We start from the raw sequence: 10,583 nt of genomic DNA, 5'->3' as shown, positions 1-10,583 counted from the left end.
ATAAAATCCTTTTTGGAAGGAAATGATGATTGTTGTAAATTCAGGGGTCATAAAATACTATTTTCATTCTTTGTGCTTTTTCTATTGAGCTACATATTTAAAAGAATCTACAATGACATGCTATTTTGTTAATGCTCTGCCTTTTATGTTCTGTATCTTGATATGTCCTTATGACTAATCAACAAAAACCTGTTCCAATATGTGCATGAGAAAAAAAGTTAGATTCATTAAAAGCTAAAAATTGGAACTTGTTAAGATCCTAAATGTAACAGAATTCTTCACTGCTTTTTTCAGGTCAGTTGGAAAATGGCTTCAGAGGCTCTGAGTGATAAAAGTCATTTCCCTTTTTTCTATCCGATGCTCCCCAAAGAAGGATTTCAATACCCAGCAATTGTCCAACTGCTCCTCCATTTCAAATGGACCCTGATTGGACTCTTTGCTCCAAACACAGAGAAGGGAGATCATTTCATGAGAACCTTTACTCCTTTGCTTGTCAGGAATAGAATTTGTGTTGTTATATCACAACAATTCTCAACAACCACACACACAGCAACCCTCAGGAATGCCATCTCTAAGTGGAGGCAAGTTAATGTCTTTGTTCATTTCATAGAGTTTGATATAATTTGGGACAGAATTCGTCCCTTCCATTCAATACTTGAAGGTTTCCCAAGTCCCCTTGAAGGGAAGGTTTGGATCATGACAATGGTTGGGGTCTATTACATGCGTAACTACCATCTTCTCAAGTACGTCCATAGTATTTGGACCTTTCCTTTTCAGTGGCAAAATAATTGGCAAAAAGAAGATGCCTATAAAACACATTTCTTTGTGGAACCTGAATTTCAAAAGGAGTGTTTTCATTGTTCTGTTTTAAAACACACCTTTTCTGTCAAAGGCCACAGAAGATGCACCCAGAAAGCACCAGTAGAGACCCAAGAGAAAAAGAATAGGATGGAGATATTAAATGACGAATATACTTACAGCACCATTAAGATTCTTGCTCATGCCTTAAATGCTGCATTCAAATCCAAGAGGAGAAGGGAGAAGGGCGAAGAGAGATTGTGGGCTCCAAGGCTGCAACCATGGAAGGTAAGGAGTCCCAACAAGGATCCATCAGACTAAATTCCTTTTCAAAGTCTTTGGTGCACTTTCCACTTAATTGTTTAAGATCCTAAGCTTCTGCACAGTATCTTATACTTACTGGAAGAGCTCTGCACCCTCCCTTCTATAACCAAGATGTTTTGTATATTTAAAAAAAAATCTTCCCATTTTCTCCAAGTGTGGCTCCTTCAAGAGGACTTTTATGATTCAACTGGGTCATTCATGACATTACTGTCAAATTAATAATATGGTTATTATCATATCATTAAAACATTACTACTAGCTTATTATAATCAGCTTTCAACTTTAATAAGATTTGTATGCCGCCCACTCCCTTGAGACTCTGGGCAGATCAGTAATCATTCTACATGTAAAATAATGTGAGAAAAATTACGAATGAAATCTTAGAGAAAGATATAGATTGTGGATGCCATTCATTTGTGTTATACAAAATGCAATGATATATCAAGTCCTAAATGTTAAAAATTCGTTTCCAACTGGATTTTACATGTGCACCTGCCTCTATCTCAAAATCATGTTTTGTGTTCTGGAAAATGGGAATTTTTAAAGCAGATCAAAATAGCTTTTATAATTTCTGCATCACAAAATCATGATTCATCGACTTCCTTTTTTAATGAAAATGTAGAAGAAGCAATGACCAAGGTCTAATTGTTTTTCATAACTTGCCAATTGTGTCAGTAAGATTAAAATTTATTTGAATACAATTTTAAAGACAATTGTATCCACTTAATTATCATGCCATGCATTGCTCAATTAAGAAGATCTCCATTCACCACAGCAGGAAATGATTTTGTTGATTCTTTGCTAAAATCAAGTAAAAACACCACCATTCACACATTTTAATAAGGAAATGTGATGATATTTTGGAATGAATCTGGAGGGTGACAGAAAGAGATGCTGCATAGGGAAGAATCAGATAAGATGTGTGGGAGGAAACCAGCAGCTGCATAACAGAAAAAGAAACTCAGATAAGTTCCTCCCTAATTTTGTTGACCATTTAAAGAGTTCATTAAAAGATTTGGACCTTCCCATTGATAATATAGTCTTACAATAAAGTCGAATTGGTTCATCTGATCATTTCCCCCCTCTGCTCTACTTGAACGAAGAATAGCCTTGCAACTATTTTCTTAACAAATCCTCGCTTTCTCCTAAACACCTTGTTGTTTTCAAGGAGTTTATGAATACTCTACTTATTTGTGTTTTTTCTTCAATTGATTGATGACCTTTCCTAAAATGTACCCAATCAATTATATTGTCAGTGTTTCAGGTAATATACCCATTAAAAGTAGAACTCTGAGGCAGATAGATTCTTCAAAGAACAGTTTATTGGATACATCATATTGACACAACGGTGAAAGCTGACTCTGAAAGGTCCCGTTTTTTCACCTAATATAAAAATGAAAGTTCCCTCTATCCTCCACGTCATCAGTCACATTGTCTAATAAAGGTGCTGGCAGGTTGCTTGGTTACTCCACTCCTCCTCTCTAAGCCACCTGTTGGGATGACCTTGGTTCCCATAGGAAAACCTTTTTTCTTTTGATGGCAAAACCCCAGCTATCTAATTTCCTCCCTCCCTGTCCCCTCTTCTGCCTTGTGGCCACCATGAAGCCAAAAAATGGCCTCAGCCAGGTTCACTTCAAGGTTGACATATATCTTCTCACTATACTTTTAGTCAATATACTAAAAGTATTTATTTTTATATACTAAAAATATACTAAATATACTAAAGCACTATTACTGAACCTTTATTCTTGAGTTTTGAAGCTAGTGGCAACACTTGTTCTCCCAACTCACAATATTTAGAAGCTAAACAACCACAAAAGAAAGATTCAAATGTAAAAAACTAATGTGAGAAAGAAAAAAAAACACCAAGATTTCTGCTTTTTAAATTCCTGGATGTTTCCATTCTAGTTCCATCCATTTCTAAAGAAGAACGAATTGTACAATCTTTCCCTGCTGAAAATCTACTTGGATCAAAATGGAGACCTAGCAGCAGATCTGTGGATTATTAGTGGGTTGGTTCTTCCCAAGGAGGATCCCATCAACAAGCATTTGGGATCGTTTGAAAGGCAGCAACTTATAATCAATCAACAAACTTTGTCACTGCTAAAGTTGCTCAACAAGGTGGGGAAAATCTTGGTGTCTTTTTTCATTTTTTCCAAAGAAGTAGGACTCTTTTCAAGTGTGGTAAACCTAACCAAAAAGTGGTTAACCTTTACTTAGAATTGAATATGTGGAGTAAAACTAATAATTATATTAGATAGGTAGGGGGCCTTCAGTTCTATTGACCAAAGTATCCTTCAGATACTATAATGCTGAAGCTGTTATAATCTGATTCAGCTATATCAAAAATGAGATTTGGGAAGATTATTATTTAGGACACAAATCTTTGCAAATTAATGTATCTTGAAATTTATCACCATGAAACTGGTGAGAGAGACACTCATATACTGAAGAACTTCAGGTTAATAGCTTCGTGGCATGACAAAACCGCGCTACGCAAAATAGCGGAGATTAAATCATGTTGCTAAAGCCGCGACCTCATCACTGCGCGTCATCACCGCCACGACAACAGCACGGCGACAGAAGGGCATTCTACATGCTTCATTCTTTGCCTCCAAAGGTAGCCCTCCTCCTCCAGCTGACAGTGGCAGTGGGCACGGGGCAAAGCGGGCTGCCCAGCAGCAGCAGCCCGCGGGAAGAGTCCAGCACAGCCGCGGGGGGCAGCAGGAAGCCATGGGGAGCCTGAGCGGGGCCGCCGACGCCGGCGGCGGTGGAGGACATGGCAGCAGTGGCGGCTGAGGCTCTCCTGGGGCCAGTGAAGCGGGCTTGCCCGGCGGAGGCAGGCCGCCCTCTTCTTCCTCAACAACATCTCATTGGACGGGCGGCCGCCACCGCTGGGCAAGCTCGCTTCGCCGGCCCTGGGAGAGCCTCAGCCGCTGCTGCGTCCTCCTCCGCCGCTGTCATTGGCAGCCCTGCTCGGGCCCCCCGTGGGCTTCCTGCTGCCCCCCACGGCTGAGCTGGGCACTTCCTGCGGACTGCTGCTGCTGGGCAGCCTGCTTTGCCCCGTGCCCGCTGCCGCTGTCAGCTGGAGGAGGAGGGCTACCTTTGGAGGCAAAGAACAAAGCATGTAGAACGCCCTTCTGTCACCACGCTGTTGTCACGGCGGTAGGGTCGTTTTTTCTTAGCGCTTTGGACGCCGCGGATTTGCCTCCGCACTTATGTCGGCGCGGATAAGGGCATCGCGGTTTTGTGGTGGAACCTAATAGCTTCAGGTTCACTTGTTCCTTGTCTTCAAATATTAGGGATGAAGGCAATTCTGTTAATCAGAGTCTAACTTCAGGTTTGCACTGAATCCAATGAAATGGAATCAGGATTGGATGGAGGTTCTGTTGGTCCAACTAGGAAATAACAGAATAACAGTGTTGGAAGGTGCCTTATAGGTCATTAGTCCAACCGCCCTCTAAAGCAGGAGACCCTACAGCATTTTTTAAAAAAGTTTTTATTGTTTTACTTAAACAAAAACACACAAAAAAAGAATCATCTTTTGTTAAAGCGTGTCGATTGGTTACAAATACATTTCAAGAGCCCTCAAGACCTGGCTCTAGCCCTCAAGACCTGGCTCTCCCAGCAGGCCTGGGGATAGGTTTCCAATTTACCCGCCCGAGTGTTGACTGTTGAATGCACGTTGTGGTTTACCATTTTATTTTGTTCACTATTGTTTGTCTCTCGGTACTGCACCCCCTCCCCTTGTGATTGTAAGCCGCCCTGAGTCCCCTCAGGGAGAAGGGCGGCCTATAAATCTCAATTAAAAAAAATGCTAAAAAAATGTGTTTCTTCCACAATCATTATATATACTTCATTCAAATTGAATTGTACATTTTAAAATTTATGTATTTTACTATCACTGTACCACAATTCTCATTTGGTTACAATTATTTAAACATCCCTTTATCTAAAATCATGTTTATTTAAAGACACAACCACCTACTGGCATACATTCACAATCTCCATAAACCTCCAATGACTTTACACCTTTATAGCATATTCTAAATCAAAATCAGTTAGTAGGATATCTAAGTATTCCCTTCCCTTCCCCCCCCCCCCAACTCACAGATTAAAGCTTATGTCCAATTTGATTTTACTGGTACAACACACATGCATATATCAATAAACATTATCCATTAATATTTCCTTGTTATTATTGTAGTTAACTAAAAAATTATTTACTATTTATATCACCTCTCCTCTCATCAGGCCCAAAAGAGATTATACCTTTATAGCAAGCTCTAAACAAGAATTTATTAATAAAATTTATAGGTCTTTTCCCTAAGTCCCAAATTACAATTTATACCCAAGTTATTTTTACTAATTAAGGTTATCATTTCATTATTATTATCATTGTTAATTATATGTTAACAAAATGAACATTTAATAAGAATCTAAAACAATCTACAAAATGCTAACATTCCTACTTATTAATCACCAAAAGTATCGGTTAACATTTCCTTATTATTATTGTGGTTAATGAGAAAAAATATTTACTATTTATATCACATCTCCTCTCTTCAGACCCAAATTAATTATACCTTCCTAACAAGATGTAAACAAAAATGTATTAATAAAATTTATAGGTCTTTTCACCAAATCCCAGTTTACAATTTATGGCCAGGTTACTTATACTAATTAAGGTTATCATTTCATTATTATTGTGGTAGTTAATTATATGTTAACAAATAAACATTCAATGATAATCTAAAACAGTCTGCAAAACACTGAAATCCCTACTTATTAATCACCAAGAATTAGCTAACTTTTTATCGTCAACTTTCATTATCAACCTGTATCTTTCCAGTAGCAAAACAGTCTTATCTCTCTTGCCAGTTGTTGTGCCAATTCTCTTTGCAGCTCCTTTCCAAAGTTTTTATGAACTTCTCTCTGCACTTTATTGCTTGGAAGATCTCTCAAATAGTCTCGTTGCCCTTGAATTGTTATTAACATTAGCTTATCTTTGGTTGTCAAACTTATTTCTGAATAGGTTTCTCTTCTTAACTCCATCCTTATCGCTCTGTTTTTTTCTCCTGTATCTTGAAATCTGGGATAAAGCTCCAAATTGTCAAATTCACTTTTCCATCTTCCCTTCTTTCCGCTTTCACCCATATTTGCTCCATTAATTAGTTCATCTATTGTCTTGTCTTTATCTTCTATATTTTCATTCTCATCTTTAATTTTTGGGGCTCCAACCCCTTATATCCTTTGCTGTGATAAACAATAGTCTATCAAACTTCTTCTGAAATCTCCCAAAACCTTCTAAAATATTTTGAATCCCAACCAGGATGTTTTGAAATTTTAAGTTTTCCTCATCTGAATATTGATCCATTTTTCCAAAAGAAAAGAAATAGAAAAAAAGAAAAAAAAGTCTAATACCCACTGCCACTCTAGCCTTCCAAACTTCTTTTGTGAATATATCTATATTTATTTTAAGTCTTAAGCACAAGTTCTTTTGTACTCTTCAAAGTTGAAGGGTTCTTATCTTTTTCTTTCCTTTTCCTTCTCTTGCCAACATATTTTCCAAGAGCAACTGCAAAAATCTTTATCAGATTTTGTACACAAGTTGCAAACCCTTCAGTTACAAAGTCAGTAAGATCAAATAGGAGTGAACAAAGGATTGTTTTGGAAAATAGTTTGACCCCCTCCTCTCTTTGACAGCCCCTCAAATATGATCCTCAAATATGAGAGGGGGGGAAGAGAGGAAAATGAGAAAATGATGGAGGGAGAGAATGAGAGGATAAGGGCTAAGCACATGAGAAAGAGAGGAAGGGGGAGAAAGGGAGAGGAACAGAAATGAGAGAGTTGTAGGGAGAGAAAAACAAGAGAGAGGGAGGGAGGGAAGGAGGGAGGGAAGGAGGGAGGGATCCATTTCCCACAGAAAACACTGGGAGCCACAAAACCCAGGTAGGTGTGGCTGTGTGGGCCATGTGACTGGGTGGGAGTGATGTTGAGTTGGCCACACTCACCTAGGTATTGTGGCTGCCAGTGTTTTCTGTGGGAAATGGTTCCAAATGGCTCTTTGAATATTTAAAATTGCTGATCCTTGGATTAAGTGAAGTCCAGACACTACTTGGCCAATGTTCATGTCTACTTCCATCTTACATGAATGATGAACCTCAACATATTTCCTTTGGCATTTCTTCTTTCTCTTCTCAGTCTCTGCCTCAGTCCAAATGTGTGGATAAATGTCAGCCTGGATTTGTCAAGAAGGCTCGAGAAGGAGAGCCAGTTTGCTGCTATGATTGCGTTCCTTGTCCAGAGGGGACCATCTCCGCTCAGGAAGGTGGGTGACATTATGCATTTTAAAGACAAATGTAAGTTTGATGGTTTTGTTCTTAATTTTCATGGTGTCCAATTACTACCACAATGGGAGAGATAAGAAAAGGATTTTGAAGGATAAGTTAGGAAGAAAGATGTTGTGAATTGGTTAGGAAATCTCTCTTTTATTTGCCAATTTGGATGTGTCCTTCCATATTTATCTTACTTCGGAACATTTGAATTCTTTGTAACTTGAGGAATGGTTTTAGTTTAATGAAGTTTGCTCACTCAAACCAACTTTATATTACAGGCCAAAAAATACATCAATCATATATTTAATCAATTGCTCTTTATTAAGATCATAAATTGTTTCTCTTTATATATATATATATTTATTTTTTCATTTTCATAACATATAATCACATATATACTATTACATAGTCAAAATTATATTTTATTATTAATTCATCTTACCATAACTCCCATAACTCCCTGCTCTCCATATACCATATTTGTACCTTATCCATTACTTTCTTCTCTCTCTCTCCTTCCCATTCCCTTCTTCCTTTCTTCCCTCTGTCACGCTTCTCTTCTCTCCTTCCCCTTCCTCTCTCCTTCTCTCCCATTTCCACTTCTTCTTTCTCTCCTCCTCTCTCCCCCCTACCCTCTCTCTTATCCCTCTCTTCTTCCCTTACCTCTCTCCTCTACTCCACACTCTTCAACTAATTTACTTGGTATATTTCAGCTTCTAAGTGAGCTCCATTTTATGTTGATGGTATTTATAGTTCCTTTTCAATATACATATTTAATTTTAACATATATTTTCCTCCTTTAAAATATACATATATATATATATATATATATATATATATATATATATATATATATATATATATATATATATATATATATATATATATATATATATATATATATATATATATATATATATATATATATATATATATATATATATAGTCATTGTGCTTTTAAAACCCCACCCCACCCCCAGCCTATTTTTGCGTGAGATGTAGACCTGGTTACAATTCCCAGCTATTCTCAACATTATATTTATATAATTTATATTTATACATCCTTACAGGCCCCCAATTTGTGTCTTTAAATCTCAATAGTTTCCCATCATAAGTATATTTCATGTTCCCTCTCCATTTTTCCATATCTTGGATTAGATTACCCTTAATTGTCTATAAATGGCAATCCAATGTTCATTAGAATTCCCTTAATCTACTATATAGAATAATAGGTAATATGTATCACACTTTGTTCATTCTCTTAAAAGTTCTATATATGTCCATGTTTCATATATTTTAACTCATGCTAAAATTGTTCTTCTTTTGTTATATTCAATCAATTAGCAACTCAGTTTAATTATCATGTATAAAAGTTAATCACAAACTTCTGCTTTACAATCTTCCCATATTATTTTCATATTTGTCCATATTCCATATATATTAACCTCTATTTAATTACCTTTCCATTATCATATTCAACCAGTTAGCGATTCCATTTTATTATCATATTTAGGCATAAACCCCTTATCTTTATATTTTTCCCATATAACGATTTCTAGTTGTTTGATTTTTTCCTAGTAAGTCTTTTGTCTCAGTTCTCTGTTCCTGCCTTTTCCCTTTTCTTTGTTTTGACATGTCCATCCTCTTCAATTTTCCCTGAGCCACCATAAAAAAAATATATTTCTTTTGTTGTGGGGTAACCTCTTGCTTCAATTTTCCTTATGCCATTGACAGCCTCCAGAACATCTTTTGTCTGCTTTTTATTCCATTTTGTTGGAACACATCCCCCTTTTGCAATTTTCCCTATACCACTGCCAAGCCCATGGAGTTTTTTGTCTGCTTTTTATTTCCCACCATTTCTACCCCTTCTTTGTCTTTCCCACCAGACAAAGGTGGCGCAGTGGGTAGAGTGCAGTACTGCAGGCCATTTCAGCTGACTGCTATCTGCAGTTCAGCGGTTCAAATCTCACCGTCTTGTTGCGACGTTGGCTCCTCCTCCTTTTAGTTTTATTTTTTTGTTGTTCTTGTTTTTATAGTTTTATATACTGGGGATTTTTTTGTCTGGAGTGTATACAATTTACTAAGGCTTTCCCATCTTCCAGTATCACATCTCACCCAAAAGTTTTATTGAAATGTGAAAGACTAACAAAGAAATATTACTTTGTTCCCTCAGATGCTGAAAAATGCACCAAATGTCCAGATGATCAATATCCAAACAAGAATCAAGTCAAATGTATCCCCAAAAGAATCATCTTCCTGTCCTATGAAGAACATCTGGGGATCATCCTCATCTCCTTTGCCCTACTCCTGTTCCTAACCACAGTGTTCATTTTAATCCTATTCCTTCAATCCCTAGAAAGTCCCATTGTCAAAGCCAATAACCGGGACCTCTCCTTCATCCTCCTGATCTCTCTCCTGATTTGCTTTTTGTCCCCCTTTTTCTTCATTGGGCAACCAAGGAAAACCACCTGTCTTCTCCGACAAACAATGTTCAGCATTGCCTTCTCAGTAGCTGTGTCTTCTGTGTTGGCCAAAACAATCACAGTGGTGCTGGCCTTCCTGGCCTCAAAACCAGGAAACAGGATGAAAAGATGGTTAGGGAAGAGCTTAGCCAACTCCATCATCCTTTCTTGTTCTGGTGTCCAAATTTTCATGTGTGCCATGTGGCTGGGAGTTTCACCCCCATTCCCTGACTCTGACATCCTCTCCCAGCCTGGAGAGATCATCATTCAATGCAACGAAGGCTCTGTTGCCATGTTTTATGTTGTCCTGGGCTACATGGGTTTCCTCGCTGTCATTTGCTTCATAGTGGCTTTTCTGGCTAGGAACCTGCCTGGGGCCTTCAATGAAGCCAAACTGATAACTTTCAGCATGTTGGTCTTCTGCAGTGTCTGGATCTCTTTCCTGCCCACCTACCTGAGCACCAAAGGAAAGTCCATGGTAGCCATGCAGGTTTTCTCCATCTTGGCCTCTGGTGCTGGGCTGTTGGGTTGCATCTTCATCCCCAAGTGCTACATTATCCTCCTGAGACCAGATCTAAACACAAAGGAACATCTAACGATAAAGGCAGGGACCTGATTTTGAAATTGGTTCTTCACATTATAACATTTAATTTTTGATTGC

General features: G+C 37.9%; 1 long non-coding RNA gene across 1 annotated transcript; it reads left to right on the top strand.

Moving 5' to 3' along the window:
• The first annotated feature begins 3,027 nt into the window (after window positions 1-3,027).
• Window positions 3,028-9,943, top strand: LOC148047095 (uncharacterized). Its single transcript, XR_015695764.1, has 3 exons — window positions 3,028-3,243; window positions 7,327-7,453; window positions 9,634-9,943. It is a non-coding gene; the product is annotated as an uncharacterized LOC148047095 (long non-coding RNA).
• Window positions 9,944-10,583: the final 640 nt, after the last annotated feature.

Source organism: Thamnophis sirtalis, unplaced genomic scaffold, assembly GCF_051295495.1.
Source record: "Thamnophis sirtalis isolate CommonGarterSnake01/CBP01778 unplaced genomic scaffold, rThaSir2_p1.2 scaffold_3, whole genome shotgun sequence".
Classification (NCBI taxonomy): domain Eukaryota; kingdom Metazoa; phylum Chordata; class Lepidosauria; order Squamata; family Natricidae; genus Thamnophis; species Thamnophis sirtalis.
Note: the sequence above shows the minus strand (reverse complement) of the source record. Positions and strands in the feature narration are given on the sequence as shown.